Raw genomic sequence first — 17,976 nt, 5'->3', positions numbered from 1 at the left:
GGTCCGTGAGTTCGAGCCCCGCGTCGGGCTCTGGGCTGATGGCTCAGAGCCTGGAGCCTGCTTCCGATTCTGTGTCTCCCTCTCTCTCTGCCCCTCCCCCACTCATGCTCTGTCTCTCTCTGTCTCAAAAATAAATAAACGTTAAAAAAAAAGTAACGAGGGAAAGAGTAAACACGGAAAGAGATTCTGACACTTTCTTTTGCACCCCACAGGGTGACTCTGTGTTTCCCCTGGGATGTCCCACCCCTTCTCGGGACGTTCCCGGTCTGAGGTCGGAGGTGGTGACGGGTGACCCCAGAGCACAGGAGGGCCCGAGGGAACCTCGTCCGAGAAAAGCCATTTGTTACTGTCCCTTTGTCCCACTCACACCCCGCGCTGGGCCCGGGACACGAACTCCCCGTTCTGCGCTCCCCCCGCCCCCCACCGCCGCAGCCCTGGCAATCACTGCCGTCCTCACGTGGGTGCAGTCAGACGGTATCCGGCTTCTGACGTCCGGCTCTTTCGCCGAGCGTGATGTCTTCAAGGTTGGTCCGTGTTGTGGCCGAGTGGCAGCCCGTTGCCTGCACGCACCACGTTTGGTCGTCCATTCGCCTGGTGAGGGGCACCCGGGTTCTCTTCACCTGTCAGCCACCGCGAGTCATCTGCTGGGAACACGGGTGGGCAAATATCCCTTCGAGTCCCTGCTTCCCATTCCCGGTGCCTTCTAGAGAGAGAGAGAGAGAGAGAGCGAGCGTTTGGACAAGTTTTTCCCATGGTTTGGGAATCACGGGTTTGTGGATTACCGCGTGCCACGAGGACCGTCATCGACGCGTACAGGTAAGAGCACGAGACGTTACAGGGCCGCGGGAAGGCTGTCTCCGAAGTCCCTGCACAGACTGGGTGTGGGGGGGGGGTGCGTCGAGGAGACTGGGCGGCAGGAGGGGAGCAGGGAGAGTGGGGGAGGGGCAGGGACAGCCCCTGGAGGGTGTGGCTGACCCGGCCGGGGAGCCTGGGTCTGTCCTGGAGGGAGGACGAAGGCTCAAAGATCCTCTGATAAGCATGGGGGTCAGGGGGAGGGGAGGGGACACTAGGTAAGACTTGCTCCTCCCCGGGGGGTCTGGCTCCAGTGCTGGGGCCACCTTGAACTCGGGGAGGCCGGGTAGAGAGGAGGCCTCCACCTCACGGCACGTGTCCCCCTTCTTGGTGTTTCCTGGCCCCTTGGAGGCCCCTGGTCTCCTTTCTCTCCAGCCACCTGAGAGCACGCTCTCCAGGGCGCCGGGCTTCTGGACATTTTGAGGTTTGGCTCAGCCCCCTTTCCCGGAAAACATTCCAGAAGCGATCCCTTCGCGGCAGGCCCCACGTGCACCCGGACTCCCGTGTTCACACGCTCCCTCCTGGGCTCACCCCCACGTGCCCCCGCGCGCACGCATCCGTGCCCCCGCGCGTGTGCTCGCACACAAGCGCGACGCACGCGCACGCTCGTTCACACGCGCGTGTGCTCGCGCACAGCCCACAGTCACACGCAGGCACGACTCACCCACTCACGCACGCACACGCTCACGACACCCGCACTCAGACCCACACCTCTGCGTGCAATCACGGCACACAACGCTCACCGCCGCCCCCCCCCCGCCACACACATAGTCCCCCTTCTCCCCCCTTCGCCCATCTCTCTCATTTCCAGACTTCTCTGGGGACCAGAGCTAACGTTTACTGAGGATCTCTGGAGGGGCTGAGACAATGGCTTTGGCTCTTTTCACTCCTCATGACCGTCTTCCTGAGTGGATGTCATCACCCCGTTGTACAGATGCACAAAAGGAGCCCGGGTTGCTGAGGGTCTCACAGGAGCTGAGGGTCCGGGGGCCCCGACTCTGCACCCTCCTTTTGGCACTTTTCACGACAGCGCAGTGGTTTTTGTGTGCGTGTCATAAGCTCGCTACGTCAAGTTGGCAAGACCCCCCCCCACCCCACCCCGGGGGTCAGGACCACTTTTCCTTCTTCTCCTGCGTCTCCCACTCGGGCTGGAACTCGGACGATGCTCAACGAATGCTCTTAAATCAGCGCCTCTGAATTCTGATGTCAGAGGAGTGGTCTCAGGACGGGCCCCCCCCGTTGTGTCCTTGTGCCATTCTGCTGCCTGGAGGCACCCCTCTCACTCTCAGACGTGCCCTTCGGGGCCCAGCCTGGGGGCTCTTCTCAGGACCGCCCCGCACACCCTGTCCTCCATGCTTGGGGCTCTCTGTTGGAGCTCACCTCTCCGTGGGACGGTCATGATAGGTAGTTATTATTTACTCTTCTGTCTCCGCTGTGGGACTAGGAGCTCCATGGGGACAGGGCTGTCTCTGATTCGCCTTTGGGAGCCCAGAGATGCTCCCGAGACCCCACCCAGCGCCGGCTCCTGGAGAGAGTGCCTGGCGTGGGAGCACCATGCACGCACATGTGTTGGGCTCAATTCCCTGACTAAGGGGGCTCCCCTGCCTGCTCCTGGGAGAAGACTTTCGTGGAGGATCCCATCGGGCGCCTCTGCCTGCGCCCCCCACGGCCCCCAGGCATGCTGGCCTTCGGAAGTACCCGGTTGGAGATGAGGCGGGGCTTAGTTGCCCATCTTCCTGGGCACTGAAGCTGGGCGAGCAGCTTGTGAGCAGAGCCACCCAGGGCGGCTGGCTTGGATGACCCTGGGACAGCAGGGTCCCTTCCCCTTCAGCAAGGACAAGGCGGTGGGTACAGCTGAGAGAGTCCAAGAGACCCGGGAGCCACCCTTTCCCTAGGGCCAGCACTCACTCTGCCGCTGTGACGCCACCTCTCTGGGCCTCAGTTTCCCTCTCTGTAACACCAGGGGTTGTCTCCCTGACCCCAGGGCCCTCCCCAGCTGTGCCCTCCTGCACCTGTGAGATTCTGATAGCAGAGGCGGGAAGGCGAGATGGCCCCTCTTTCTCCGCCGCCTCTCCCTGTCCCCCAGGGTCACCCCAAAGCCTCCCCCTCCCCCGGCTCCCTGGAACTTCCCCGCAGCTGCAGGCCTGGTGAGACAATTGGGTGTTTTAGAGAAATACATTTTTGGGCTAATTTGCCATGCATAAGTGTTTCTCTTACCCTTTAAAGGCGGAGAACAAAGAGGCCTTTCTGCACCCGGGCAGGCTGCTGGGGAGGGGACCGCAGCTGTACCGGGCCGGCGACCCTCCTCCCTCCCTCATCCCTGTGAGCGCCCCGCCACGCCGCCCACCGCCCCCCAGGAGAGACAGCCTGGACTTTCCCAGCCTCCCCCAGCCCCCTGCCCTGCTGCCTCTGAGGCCCCTCTGGTCCTGCCCCACCCCAGCCCCCACCCTCCCACCAGCTGCCCCGGGCGAGAGGGAAAGTGTGCGTGGGTGGGTGGGGGGGTGGATGGATGGGGAGGGGGCATGCCCGCCCGGAGACAGCGGCTTTCCACGAGGCTCGCCAGGGTGGTGATGGCCCGGCTGGATGTGAGCCAGAGCTCCCGTGGCGTGTGTGGTGCAGTCACGGGGTGCGGGATGGTGTCGGTCCTCAGGTGAATCACCAGTGTCTAGGGGGCATGTGGCAGTGACTCCATTCCTTCCTGCGCGCGCGCGCGTTCGTTCATTCATTCATTCACTCAACTAGCGGTCAAGGACAGACAGGCGCTAATGATTACAGCAAAGCCCCCGAGGGTCACGTACCTCTTAGGGGAGGTGGCGCCTATGGGAGTGGCTGCACGGACAAGGCTGCGGGTGCGGAGGTGCGAGAAGCAGGTGCATCGCCCTGCGTGGGGCTGGGGGCCTGGTGCATAATGAGGGGGGAAAGGGCTTGGTAGCAGCTTCCCTTGCTGGTGGCGAGGGTCCTGAAACTGGTGGATTCAGCATATGGCTGTTCTGGGGCCACACCTCTTCTCTTTTGTGGGGGGGGGGGTCCCTTGTCGCTCAGGGCATGGCCATCAGGGCCTGGCCCCTCAACCGTCCTGTGGGTGTCCCGCAGCACCTGCAGAGAGCGCACGTGTGTGCGCCCGCATCCACGCACCTGCACGGGGCACCGCTCTCCCCCTGTCTGCACCTCCCCTCCCATCTTCGTGAGCTCGCTGAGGGCAGGGGCCTTGGGTGCTTTCCCCAGCACCCAGCCCAGGGCGAGTGCACAGCCCTCCGTGCGCCGGGAAGGAGCACGGAGGGCTGGACACCCCTCGTCTAACCTCCTAACGGCAGCGGCTAAGGTTCAGTGAACACTTGCTGGGTGCCAGGCCCTGCGGGCGACGTCCGCTCGCTCGCCCAGGCATGACAGCTGCACGAGGTAGGCGCTCTTACCTACCACTGTCCTACAGACGGGGCCACTGAGATCCAGAGAGGTTGGGCTTTGGCTGATGGTCACCTGGCCCCCCCGGGGAGGAGGCGTCAGAGTCCTCGCTCTAAACCATTCTACCCGCATCACCCAAGAGGCCGCCCGCTCCCTGGAGCCTTCCGGGATGGACTGGGAGCTTGTCCTGCCGTCCTGTAGCTTGTTCCCATCCTGAGCCCTGCCTCTGCCCAGGGGCGTGTGAGAGCCGGTGAGAGGAGGTCGGATTGAAGGGGGTCGTCCCCACGAGAGCCCTGAGGGGCTCCGGATACTTAGGGAGGCAGGGCCGGGGTGGGAAGCGTTTGGCACTCGGATTTCAGGACCAGCAAGGGGTTCAGAGCCCCTTCTAGCAACCTCACATGGTTCCCCGGCAGTCAACAGACCCGATGGCACGAGTGACCCCTCCCGGTGCCCCAAGTGTCAGTACCGGGTGACTGGTGGGGGCTTCATGACCCTCCGTGTGCGGGTGCGTGTGCACGCTTATGCACGCACACGCGTCAGTCTCTGGGTGGGCCCGTGTGTGGGTTGGCCTGTGCACATCTGTCTCAGGGGGTGCTCCGGAGATGAAGGAGAAGGCGGAGATTGAGAGAGGACAGTGGCCACAAGGTCCCCTGGAATTCTCTGTGTAGGATGGGCAGCCGTCTAACCCCACACACTCCCAAACATATGCATCTGAGGTTGGAGCAAAACAGGCAGAAAGCGAGATGTGGCTGTTGGCCCAGGGGGGTCGAGGGGGAGCCCCGCTGTGATGGGCAGGCGACTCTGGGCCTGTCTGAACAGGGACTCCCAGGTTCACAAAAGGCCCCGCAGGCCCCGGCTGCTGGCTCCGTCGCAACCCATTGACGGGCACTTAAGGGTGCCGACTGGGCAGGGCCAGGGGTGGGCGGGCAAGGCCTCTGCCCTTTCAGGAACCCAGAGCCTGAGAGAAAAGAGCGCCCAGGAACCTGGAGTTCAGGCACCTGAGGCATGAGCGGTGTGGTCTGTTGTGTGTGTGTGTGGGGGGGGGGGAGGGGTGAAGGCTGCCAGGGAGGGCTGGGAGGTTCCAGAAGGAGACTTGAAGGTTAGAGACGATGGGGAGAGGGAGGGCCCATATTCTCAGAATCCTAGAATGTGAAGGGCAGAAGGTCTTTGGAGGTTACCCCAGCGAAGTCTAGTTTGTAAGGAGGGGGAAACTGAGGCCCGGGGCCAAGGGATGATTTGCCCAAGACCGCGACGGAGTCAATTCAAGCCCGTGGGGCACCAGGCGGAGAGCTCAGCCTTAAAGAAGGGCCTGTCTTGCCTCAGTTGGCTGTGGTCTGGTGGGGCAATGGACGCACAGACAGACAAGCACCGCCCAGTGCCATGAGTGTGACCATCGGGGCACGTGCAAGGCAGCAGGGTGAGCGTTAATGGAGGACTATTATCTAGGCAAGACCGTTTGACCGAGGTAGCATCCGAGTTGGGCTTTGAAGGATGAACCTGAGGGCCGTCTGTCCTCCACGAGGGCCCCATTCTCCGGGAGACTACAAGCCGACTGGGATGGCGAGGGGGTTCTGGTGGGCTTCTGTCCTGAGCCAGGCGACAGGAGTCAGGGTCTCCCGGGGCCCCAAGATCAGCCTGGTTGCAGGGTGAGCCACTCAAAGAACATTTATGGAGCGCCACTTGTGAATAAACCTTACCCAGCGGTTAGGATTTCAGGAGGCAAAGAGGAGGCAAAGGCGTTCCAGGGGGAGCCAACGGCACAAGCAAAGGTGTGGCTTCTGGAAAGCGAGGGCCTATTCAACACGTAGCATCTTACTTTGTGCGGCTGGAGCAGGGGGGGCGCGAAGGGAGCAGTTGAAGGCGCAGCTGGAAAGATTGGCTGGTGATGGAGCTGGAAGGGCTCTTAGGGAGAAGTTTGGGTCTTAATCCGGGGCGACCAGAAAATGCTAAAGGATTCTGTGCGAGAGCAAGTCCCTCAAGAGCCCAAGTCTGGGCCGGGACCTTAAGAGAACCCAGAAGCCTCCGGGGGAACCAGGAAAGGCCCCCCCCTAGACAGCGGTGTGCTTAACAGCCAGCTTTGTTGCGGGACAGGGTGGCCATGCAGGGTCGTCGTGGGCTGGAGTGAGGGTGCAGGGGGACGTGTGGGTGGGAGAGCACTGTGCTGGGAAGGCCTCGGGAGCCTGTGCGGTGAGGGGACCGGGGATGGGGCGCGGGACCGGGAGAGCCACATGGGTGGCCCCGGACTACAGACCACCAGCGCCTCTGGGCCTTGAGACATGTCGGTTCCTCCTCCTGGTGCCTCCCTCTCCCTCCCTGTCTCTTGGAAAACTCCTACTCGTCCATCAGGCCTCAGCTCCAGCGCCCCTTTTCCAGGAAGCAGGGATTAAGAGCACGGGAACCTGTGTGGCCCTGGGTAATCTGCTCAGTCTTTCTCAACCTCATCTGTAAAATGGGAACAACGATACCTCGTAGCTTGTTGGGTGGCGCCACGAGATGCACTTGGCACATACCCCCCGCTTCTGAGAATCGTGGTGTTGCCATCCCTCCTTAGTTACGCCCCCTTCCCTCCTTCCCCCATGTCCCTCCCAGGGAAGCCTGGCCTCTGAGTCCCCACCATGCCCTGTGGGGACCCCGTCGATCAGGTGGTAATCATGGCCGTGTCCCTTCCACCGGATAGGGAACCCCTGAAGGTGGGGGGTTGGGTCTGATTTGCTTGCGGGGCTCCCAAGCGCAGCCCGGACCCAGCCCGGCCCCGGCCTCACACTATGTGTTAGGTGAGGGACTGACCCTGGCTGGGTCCCTGGCCTCGGCCCCGACACCGACCAGCTTGGTGTCCTGGCCAGGTGGCCACGCCCCCCCTCCCCGCTGAGCCTGGGTTTCCTCATGTGTGAACTGGATGACCTCTGGGGTTACTTCTTCCCCCAAAAGCTCAGCCCATGTCCCAAGCCCAAGTCACCATCCTGCCCCCCCCAGCACCCCCTCTCCCCCCACCCCCCCACTGCCCTGCTCCATCAATGGCCCCACTGTTCTCCAGTGACCCAGGCGTGAAACTTCGGAGTCATTTTTGACTCATCCGCCCTTTCATCCCCTCACGGCTAATCATCAGCCACGACAGTTTTTCCCTCAAAATGTTGCTCACATCCGTTGTCCCCTCTCTGGTAGCGCGGTCCCCTGGGATGCTGTTGCCCACTTTCTAACCGGCCGGCCTCCCCTCCCCTCCCCTCCCCTCCCGTCCCGTCCCAGCCGTCTTCCCAGCAGAGCTGTTATGTCCCCTCCAGGAAAGGCACACCTGTCACCTGGCAGGGGATTAGCAGGCCTTGAATCTGTCAGCGGGGGAGGCCGGGTGGGTCCAGGAGAGGCAGGGGGAGGGGCCCTGAGTGGAGTCTGGGGGTCCGCTTCCCAGGTTGCACCTGCTCACACACCTGTTGGGCCCGGCGCTGAGTGTGGGCCGGGAACTCCGGAGGGGTTAGCCAGAGCCCTGGCGCCTACCGTGGGGTGTAGGAGGGGGTGGTGGGGGCTGCTCCCTCGGCCCCTGAATCGGGAAGCTTCGCGGGGGAGAGACAGTTGGTCTGACTCTTGAAGACGGAGAAACTGTCCAGAATGGTGTTTCAGGCCCGGAAGCAGCCTGTCCGTGTAGGAGCTATAAGAGGGCTCCGGAAGGAGAGGTGTTTGGGGTGGCCGGTGCTGGGAGGGGTGAGGCTGCCGGAGGTGGGAGGCAGGGAGGCTGAGCAGGGCTGGATGGGCCGCGGAGGGGCCCTTGCTGGTCAGAGGGAAGCAACCGCAGGGACCCCTTACTCCCATCTGTAATTCACGTCCCCTGAATAGACTCTTCCCCCTGGGAGGCAACTCCTCTCTGTGAAAATAAAAGGGACAGTTTGTGGCACCGCCCTCTACAGTTTACACGGTGCTGTCCTTCCCCAGTTCCCCGTCTTTCTTTATCAGCCCTGTGAGGTGGGACTTCTCAATCCCATTTTACAGATGAGGAAGCTGAGGCTCATAGAGAGGGAGGGACTTGCCCAGGGTGACCAGCTAGTCCTCGGTAGAGCGAGGCCTGGAATTTCCCTGGCCCCGGATGCCCGACCCTGGAGGTTGAAGGGAAGGAGGGAAGGTTTCGAGCCCCAGGGCCCACGTCCTCCCGGGGAGGGGCTGGCTCTGTGCGACCCAGATCGGGGGACAGGCCCAGCTGTTGGCATCCTGGGACCCAGGCAAGCCCTGCCGGGCTGGCCTAGCCTCTGGGGTAGAGCCCCTCCCTGGGTGCACGGGGTGGGGGTCGGACCCGAGGGAGCAGGAGGGACCGGGTGGCGGATTTGTGTTTCCACTCGATTTCCCCGGTTGTTTTTCCGAGAGCTGTGGCAGGATCCCGAGGGGCGGGGCGGAGGCGGGGAGACCTCAGGAAGGCGCCGTGGCCCCCGCTGCCCGCCCCCCATGTGACTCCTCTGACTGACGACAGCGCCACATGGAAGGGCCTCGAGGCTTCCGTCCTGCGCTGGCAGGACGAATGTGTGACGTGGGCCAGGGCACTGGGCCCACACTGGGTGACTTCCCGCGTGACCCGCACTGACTCCGGCGCACTTTCCATCGGGGGCTGACCCCTTTGGCTGTGGGGTGAGAGAGACCCGTGACCGTCGCCTGACCCCCCACTCCCAGCACAAGCCCCAGGGGCAGGCACCTAGGGCCAAACCCGGACAGGGCGCGGGGAGGGGGGGGCGGGGGGGCGGTTGGGGGGTGAGCGCTGAACGCCGGGGCTCTGTGCGGTGACTCCCCGGCTCTCCCAGCCCCTCCGACCTCTCCAGATGCCCCTTCGCGGCTCGGTCTGTGGTCCACAGCCGGTTCCCCTTCCTCCTGCGGCCCCCCGCCCCCAACACCATTTCGGGCCTGCTGCCTCGCCACAGGCCGTCCGTCTCTCGACTTCCCCGGGCCTGGCCACGCTGGGCTCGCTGTCCCCACTGGCTGCCTTTCCTGCCTTCCAGAACTGCCCGCACCCTGGTCCGCGAGCCCGAAGCCCGGCCTGGACCATACTGCTGTTTCCCTGAGGCTCACTTTCCTCCTCTGTAAAATGAGTATAATCATAGTTCCTTCCTCCTGGGACTGAATGAACTACTCCCAGGGGAGTGATTCTCTACCTGGCCTGGGGTGAGGGAGGGCTTCTCAGAGGGGCCGCAATGCGTGGCTCTGGACAGCGACTGGCCAGCAGAGACACGTGGTGGAGACCAGGAGCTTTAAGCGGAGGCTGGGAGGGGGTGGAGGTGAGACTTGGGGTCCTGGCCTGGCCTGGGGGGCTATCTTGCCTCTCCAGCCTCTCACTTCCTGCTCTGCAACCTGGTTCCCTGCTCTGTGCCTTTTTTTTTTTTCTTTTTTAATTTTTTTTTTCAACGTTTATTTATTTTTGGGACTCAGAGAGACAGAGCATGAACGGGGGAGGGGCAGAGAGAGAGGGAGACACAGCATCGGAAACAGGCTCCAGGCTCCGAGCCATCAGCCCAGAGCCCGACGCGGGGCTCGAACTCACGGACCGCGAGATCGTGACCTGGCTGAAGTCGGACGCTTAACCGACTGCGCCACCCAGGCGCCCCCCTGCTCTGTGCCTTTAACTTGGGTGGTTCCTTCTGCGTACAAGCCCTGCCCATCCCTGGAAATACCAACTACAACTGGGAAGCCTTCCCCGCCGAGGCCATCTCCCTCTCTCTCTTTTGTCAGCCTGTCGTAGCAACCATGGTGAGGGATTATCTTGTAAATGGTGCCCGGGGCCTGGAACCACCCATAGCAGCCTCCCATATGCCCGAACCTTCGCTAGGGTTCTAAGGGGCCAGGGCCAGGCAGTTGATGCAGAGGTCCCAGAGGCCAAGGGACCCACAGCAAGTTGGTGGGGGAGCAGACAGGGACACGGCACTCACTTGCACTTTCTCTCTCTGTCTCTCCCTCGCTCTCTCTCTGCCACCTGCACCCCCCCCCCCCCGCCCGCAAGTGCCGAGATCCAGGCTGGGGCCTAGTAGGGGCATATTTCCTCTCTCTTCACCTGGAACTCCAGAGTCCGTCCTGCTTCTGTCCGTCTGGGCCATGCAGCCTTCCTTCCCCACCCACCCCGGCCTGTCTGCTGTCGGAGGGTCCCCCGATATTGTCGCCAGTTTCAGAAGCCACTGTCCCTCTCCGGCCCACATCACTCCGGGCACTTGACTGGGGCTGAGCCGAGGTACCCACAGTTGTACTGGGAGCACACAGAGGGTGCAGGGAAAGCCCTGGCATTGGGGGTAGGGAGGCGCCGCCCCTCCCCAGGTGGTGACCGGGTGGCGACGGTGAGCCATCACTCACCTCTTCGAGCCCCAGTTTCTGCCCCCAGAAGAATGAACTGCTGCTTTAAAAAAAAAAGGTTTATTTTTAATCTTTATTTATTTTTGAGAGAGAGAGCGAGTAAGCAGGGGAGGGGGAGAGAGAGAGAGGGGACACAGAATCCAAAGCAGGGTCCAGGCTCTGGGCTGTCAGCACAGAGCCTGACGTGGGGCTCGAACTCACGGAAGCAACTTCATGACCTGAGCTGGAGTCAGATGCCCAACCGACTGAGCCACCCAGGCGCCCTGAACTGCCGCCTTTTTATGCACGCATCAAACCTGCAAGGTGTGTGTGGTCTTACAGATGAGGAAACTGAGGCTCTGGGAAGCCAGGGACCTGCCTGAGGTGGGAGGCGGGAGGTAGGCCACCAAGCCCCTGCTTTGCTGGGCCATTTGCAATAGCACAGCACCGTGTGGGGCTCAGGGGGGCAATGTCCTGAGAGTTCTTGGTGAAGCTTTAAAAACTCCCCGAAGAAGAGGCTTTGTTCTTTTTTTTTTTTTTTTAATTTTTTTTAACGTTTTATTTATTTTTGAGACAGTGAGAGACAGAGCATGAACAGGGGAGGGTCAGAGAGAGGGAGACACAGAATCTGAAAACAGGCTCCAGGCTCCAAGCTGTCAGCACAGGGCCCAATGCGGGGCTCGAACTCACGGGCCGAGAGATCATGACCTGAGCCGAAGTCGGCCGCTTAACCGACTGAGCCACCCAGGCGCCCCGAAGGGGCTTTGTTCTTAAACCAGGGTGTCCACGGCCAAGTTCACCCTCCCAATGGTTCCACTGCGGGGGCCTGGAACCCCACCATTATGAACCACCCCTGGGGGCAACCTTGTTCTCTTTAGGAACCTGCCTGTTCCCAGCCTTAACATATAGCAGGCGCTAGGTCAACACTAATTCAAAGAATGACTGGACCATACTTGTGAGAGGGTGGGCAACGTGGGGGGGAGTAGCCACCAGGGCTGGGAGCACATAGGGCTTGGGGGGCTGTGGCAAAAGCCCTGGCAGGTCTCTAGCCCTCACCCTTGACCTTCTACAGTTTATTTCTTGCATGGCAGCCAGAATGTCCTTGTCCAAATGGAACTCAGACCACACCCCTGCCCCTGCCCCAAGCTCCTGTGGGACCCTCACGTCTAGGCTCCTCTATATTCCTCCGTGATCTGACCCCCTTTCCTTCATCTCCCCTGGTCCCTCCGCTCCCCTCACTCTGGCCTCCTCTCGGCTCCTAGAATCCCCAGCACGTTCCCTCTCAAGGCCTTCCCACGTGCTGCTCCCAATGCCTGGAACATTCCGCTCCCAGATACTCTTGCTCTCTACATTCGGATCTTTGTCAAATGGCACACACCCTTCCAGGGGCCTCCCCTGACCACCGTGTCTGATGTATGCCCTTCCTGTCCCTCCCTCCCCTGACCCGGCTTTGTTTGTCATCGTAGAGCCCGTGGCCACCTGACAGTCGCTTGTATATTCACTTGTTTATCGTCGATCCTGACAAGAACATCCTCTCCGCGAGGGCAGGGGTGTCTGTTTTGTCCACTGCTGTAACCCCAGAGCTGGGACAGTGCTGGGTACATGGCTGGTGCCCAACTCATATTTGTAGGAGGAGGGAAGGAGGGAAGGGAAGAAGGGAGAGAGGGAGGAAGGAAGGAGGGAGGGAGGAGGGAGGGAGGAGGGAGGGAGGAGGGAGGGAGGGAAGGACCTCTTTCTTCTGCATATCCATGGAGTGCCTCCCATGTTGTGGCCCTCTGTTAGGTGTTTTTAGAATGAGAGCATCAGCAGAGGGGACAGTAGCTCCCTTGAGCCCAGCTGACCCCAAGGTAGCAATGGTCATTTAGTGAATACATACTAAGTGCCCAGAGCAATATCTCTTCTTATGTGCGTTATTAACCGATGGAGTCTCTAGGAGCCTGAGAACCAGGGCTGGTGGGTGGCAAGTGGGGGAAGGGGAGAAAGCTGGGTAGGGATGAAAGAGATTTAATTACATTTTAGGAAAAATTTTCTAATAGGCAAAACTGTGCACCAATGGAAGGGACTTCCCGAGGAGGAAATATGCTCCCTGTCAGCAAAAGGAGGCAAGTGGAGGCTGGGTGGCTCTGGAACCCGAAGCAATCAGCCCTAGGACCCGAAGCCAGAAGATGTAAAGATTCAGGGGAGTCCTCCCCAGGGTTGGGGTGGGCCAGGCCCTGGAACTTGGAGTAGGCATGGGTCACCCGTCTGACCAGACCCAGGCAACAGAGGCCATGGCTCCAGTCCCTGGGTCCAAAGGCTTCTGGGACTTGGCCAAGCAGCCATATTGGGCCTCTGGACCTATGAACCACAGACTAGGCCTGGGAGACAGGAAATGGCCCTGCTCAGGGCCCAAAAGCCCCCTTAGCATACCCTCACTCCCTCCCCGCCTCCCACAGTGGCCTCAGGCCCCTGCGCCCCGCGCCCATGGGGTTAAATCTCTCCCTGTCTCTCTCGGCTCCAAGTTGTTTTCCAAGTGAAGCAGAGAATGGTTCTCTTGTTACCAACATGGCTTCTGGGCATTGGGTAATGCGCTCCCTCTTCTCCCGGCTCCGCTCCACAAAGGGACCTTTTGTTCCTCTCCCTGCCCCTCTCTCTGGCTCTTCCCCGGCCCCCCACCCACCCCAACTCCCTCCTCCCCGCCTCCCGCCCCACACTGCACCCCTGGGCTGTGAGGAGTGACCCTGGTCTGGCTGTGGTGCCCTCCCTCTCTCAAGGCGCCCAGGGAGGAGAAGGGGCCTTGTGGCCGCGGCGGCCATTTTGAGAGCGGCCATTCCAGGCGGTCCCGGGCTTCCGTGAGGCTTGCGGGGTTGGGGAGGCCACAGTGGGGTGGCTGGGGCTCAGCAGGAGGTCTTGTGGTGCACCTCCTGTCCTCCAGGGAGTGGGGGGAGGGACCCTCCCACCCACCACCCTGACCCGGGGCCGCCTCCTTGCACTGAGACAAGACACCTTCCCATCCACCATCTCGCTTGACCCGCACAGCAGCCCAAGGGGCGGGAGTGACACCCCGTCTTCCACAGGTGGAGACTGAGGCTCAGCGGGGTAAGTGTCCTTCCCCACCAGGGGCTCAGTGAGCAGGTGCTGCAGCTAGACGGAGCTGCGTGCTCCTCCCCTGAAACCTCTCCAGGAAAGAGCCCTCAGAATGTGCCCTGACCCATGGGACACGCCGAGCTGGATCTGGGCCACCAGAGGAAGCCTAAAACCAAATTTACTGGATTTGTTTTTTGCAAACGGAACAGATTGTGCCCGAGATGGGAGTGTCAGGAAGCCAGTCAGATACTGAAGTGTCTGCTCTCAAGGGAAGACGGTCTCTGTCCACTGTCCCCTCCCTTGCCTCCTCACAACAGGCCTGCAAGGCAGGCAGGGACAGGCTGACGACAACATTTTTCAGATGAGGAAACAGGCCCAGAGAGAATCCAGGGCCAGGACTCGGCGCTCACCCGGTTAGATTCCAGCTCTGGTTGTTGTCTCTTTCCGGGGCCGCTCCCCACCCCTCGAGAGGCCCAGGGACTCGGGGAGGGGACTTAGGTGGGTCACAGCAGCCCCAGCCACCCCATCTGCAACCACAGGAGCCAGAGCCTTGAGGATGTTGTATTCAGGTGCCTCAACATCCATTGATTCCCCCATCACACTCCGTTCCTGTGTCTACAGAGATGTGAAACAGAGCACCCGCGTGTGGCCGTGATGTATATTCCCCTGTGACCACTGAGCTGGGTCTGGGGCCTTCGGGCCACTGCGAGAAGTAAAATGGGTAGATTGGGGATGGGTGGATGGGCAGCTGGGGGGAACAGAGAGGGCACGAAGATTTATCCAGAGCTGAATACACCCCCCTGGGCCTGCCCTCAAGGAGCCACAGTACAGGAGGAGAGCTACATCCGTAGAGAGCCAGTGGGCTGTCAGAGAGGGGGCCTGGGAGCTCACCGCTGGCTGGGAGGTTGAGGCAGGAAGGCTTCTTGGAGCAGGGGACCAAGGACAGAGCCTGAAAAGACGAGGATAAGTTAACCAGGCAACGAAATTGAGACGGAAGGTAGGAGAGGAGCTGGCAGAGGGGGTGGGGCTGGGGCTGAGAAGAAGGTGAATGGTGTGCGATGGGGTAAAGAGGCCACCCGTGTGCCAGAGCAGAGTGGGGACGGGGAAGGTGGGAGAGGTGGGTAGGGGGAGGAACCACGTGGGCTGCCGAGGGTAGTCAGGGGGGCTCCTGCTGTGGATGCCCTGATAAGGTACACGGACGAGGTCTCGAGGGATAGTGGGGTGGTCGCTGAAGGATTTTAAAGGGGTCAGGGCTGGGTCTGTGCCAGTCTGGTTTATTACTGTTTTCCCAGCGCCCGGCTCAGTGCCCGGCATACAGCAGGCGCTCAATAAATGTTTTGGATCAATGCATGAATGCCGCCGGTATACCCTGAGGTAGTGGTTAACTCCAGTCGCGGGGTCTCGGGCCTCAGCTCCCTCGTTTGTAAAACGAGGGTAACAGCCCCTGTCTCTGGGGGTGCCGAAATGGTTGAGGGATGGAGCTCGTGGCAGGACTTTGCTCAGTGTCCTGCATGGGGTCACGCTCCATGACTGGGGCCTTTACGACACGTGTGCAGATGTGCTGTGGGCAAGACAGGGGCAAGGACCGGGTTAGAAGCGGCCGAGTTGTCCAGGTGCGAGAGGATGCGCCAATGGCCACGTCCACCAAGGGCTTACGCTGTCCATACATTCTCTCATAATCCCGAAAACAAGCTAATGGAGAAGGCATTATGGTCACCCCTGTGTTGTTGTCCAGGACACCGAGGTGCAGCGAGGCGACGCGATCCGCCCGAGACCCTGAGGCTGGCGAGCCGTGGACGGAGGCCAGACGCCAGCGCCCAGCCTGTGACCACTGAGCTGGTGACGGAGACTGCTTAGGTGGGAGGTCACTCCATTTCCCGAGCGAGGGACACAGCGGGACGGGCTGGCTCGGGGAGGGAGGACGCGCCGAGTCTGGGGGCAGACGCCCGGGGAGGTCTGGGCTGGGGGTCTGGACGAGGGTGAAGGGAGCTCCTGGGGCAGGTGGGAGGCATGGGGGGGCGGGGAGCGGAGGAGCCCCAGCGCCCGGAGGTGGTGGCACATAAGAGCGGTGACAGCAGACGTTCTATAGCGTGTGCTCGGTGCCAGACGTTCTCCTAAGCCCTCGTATCACCTTATTTAAATCCTCCCAATGAACCCTGTGAGGGGCACCCTTACCACCCTCGCCTCACGCCCCAGCCGAGAGTGAGACGTCCTAACTGCCCTGGGGCCCAGGGCTGTGACGGACCAGGGCCCCGGGCCCGGGGTGGGGACGCGTGGAGAGGCTCCGAGGGCAGCCCGGGTACGAGCCGACGTGGGGGCATCTGAAGAAGAGAGGAGGAGGGTGCGAGGCCTGCCTCATTGCCCTTCCGTGTGTGGTTCGGTCGGCTCCCCTCCCCCACACCTCTGCCACCCACGGGCCCCCGGCCTTGTCGCTGTGACGGGGCTCTCTCTTGCGGGCAGTGGGAGCCAAGGAAGATACAAGGGCTGGGAGAGAGGCCGCCGAGGCCTGGAGAGCCGTCAGGGACGATGAGCATGGCTCTGACTGACTGGAGAGGCGTAGACGGGCTGGACAGACGGCACGGTGGGGGGCGGCAGCATGGCTGGGGACACTGGTGGCTGTTGGGTGTGGCTTGACAGGTGGGGTGTCAGGTAGGGGCAGATGTTGAGGTCGGTCGGCGGTGGGCAGGTGGAGCTGGAGGTCCCGAGGGCCCCCCAGGTGGAGACAGTTGGTTTCGTGGGTCTGGACCCTGGGGTCTGGGGGGGGGGGCGGTCAGAGGAGCCGATTCCGGAATGAAGCCCTGGGGAGAGTGGGCACCCAGCTGGGAGCGGGCGGAGGGGGTCAGAGAAGGAGACACACTGTCACAGAGGGCGGGTGGCCAGCGAGGTAACCCAGACAGACAGGGAGGGAGTTGGGGGAGGGGGTCCCGCGCCACGGAGCCTTCGCCAGAGCAGGATCGGGGACTGGGGGGAGAACGGAGGAGCATACGGCCAGGGAAGAAGTGTAGACAGCAGGTGTAGACAGGGCTTCAGGGAAGCCGAACGCAAGGGGAGATAGAGGGCAGTAGCTGAAGGGGACCCGAGGGATGGCGGGTCGTTCTTAGAAGAGATGACGAGGGTGTGGCACCGAGGTGGGCTAAGTGGGGGGGAGGGGCTCCTGGAGTGGGGGCGGGGCGGTCCTGAGCTGGATGGAGCGGGGGAACCCTGGCTTGAGGGAGGGGAGGGCATGAGATGGGGTCTATAAAGTCATTTGCAGGCTGAAGGAGGCGAGGTCAAGGGGCCTCTCTTCTCTGCGATGGAGGAGGGGGGCTGGGGAGGCAAGAGGGTCCTGAGGTTTGTGTCTCCACAGAAAGCCCTGGAAGAAGGAAGCCTAGGGGATCAGAGAGGGTGGGTGGAGCCGGAAGAGGACCCAGCACAGGCAGCCTCTTGCCTGAGGGGGGACCGGGGTCCAAAATGGCAATGTCCCTTCTCCTCTGGGTGTTCTGAGCGCTGGCCAGGTGCTCGTGTCCCGAGGAGCTGCGGGTCTGTCCTCCAGGGGCTCAGCTGCAGTTTCTCCGGACGTGTTCCTGCCCTGGTCCTGGGCAGCCTGTCACCAGGGCAAGGGGCAGAGCAGCTCCCAGATGCTTCCCACGGCCACCAGCCCCCTTCCCCCAGGCGCGGGCTGCACCTCCCTCCTCCCCCACCGGCTGCCAGGCCCCAGTTGGCCACACAGTCGGGCCTGGGTGCTTACATGACCCCCCACGTTTCCGAGCTCCCCTCGCCCCCTCCCTGGAGGGCGCAGAGTGGACCAGACTCCCAGGGCAGGCCTCGCTCTGGCCCCCCTCCCCCCACCCATCGGCTCTTCTCCCAAGGGAGCCCCGCACCCAGAGTCCAGGTCTCCCCCGCCCCCGCAATCTGACACACTTTCAACACCTCGGCGCTCTGATTTCTGAGCCCAGCCAGGACAGGATAAGAGGAAGGTCATCAGAAAGGGTGTGGACGGAGGGACCGCGCAGGCAGGCAGAAACTGTTGCTTAAACTTAAACATTCACTAAGAGGGTCGATCTGAGGTTATCACAAAAGAAACAAACAAAACACAGAGTTGCTGAGTTGGCCTCGTAGATAACAGCATCTGCTGCCTAATTTCAAGGGAGGACACGTAGGAGCAAACCAGGTATGAATCAGTTACGCGCAAAGAGGTCTGTTGCCTCGTGTAGAATATGACCGACTGCCGACTGGCCACCACCTTGATGCTCAGCAGTAGGGGAGGGTCACGGTCCGGGGACAGAGCGTGACGCAGCCATTGAAAGTGATGTTTACGACGAATTTTTAACGACAGAGGAAATGTCTTCCGTGTAATCTTAAGTGAAAACCAAGATGTAGGGGCGCCTG

The 17,976-nt window shown here is 61.7% G+C and overlaps 1 long non-coding RNA gene across 1 annotated transcript; it reads left to right on the top strand.

Annotated features, from left to right (window-relative positions):
- The first annotated feature begins 457 nt into the window (after positions 1 to 457).
- On the top strand, positions 458 to 12,692 carry LOC121040369 (uncharacterized). The gene is made up of 3 exons (XR_005795245.1): positions 458 to 816; positions 1,664 to 2,256; positions 12,579 to 12,692. It is a non-coding gene; the product is annotated as an uncharacterized LOC121040369 (long non-coding RNA).
- Positions 12,693 to 17,976: the final 5,284 nt, after the last annotated feature.

Source organism: Herpailurus yagouaroundi, unplaced genomic scaffold (assembly GCF_014898765.1).
Source record: "Herpailurus yagouaroundi ecotype Mexico unplaced genomic scaffold, PumYag 182, whole genome shotgun sequence".
Lineage (NCBI taxonomy): Eukaryota > Metazoa > Chordata > Mammalia > Carnivora > Felidae > Herpailurus > Herpailurus yagouaroundi.
The sequence above is the reverse complement of the archived record's forward strand: the minus strand, read 5'-3'. Positions and strand labels throughout refer to the sequence as shown.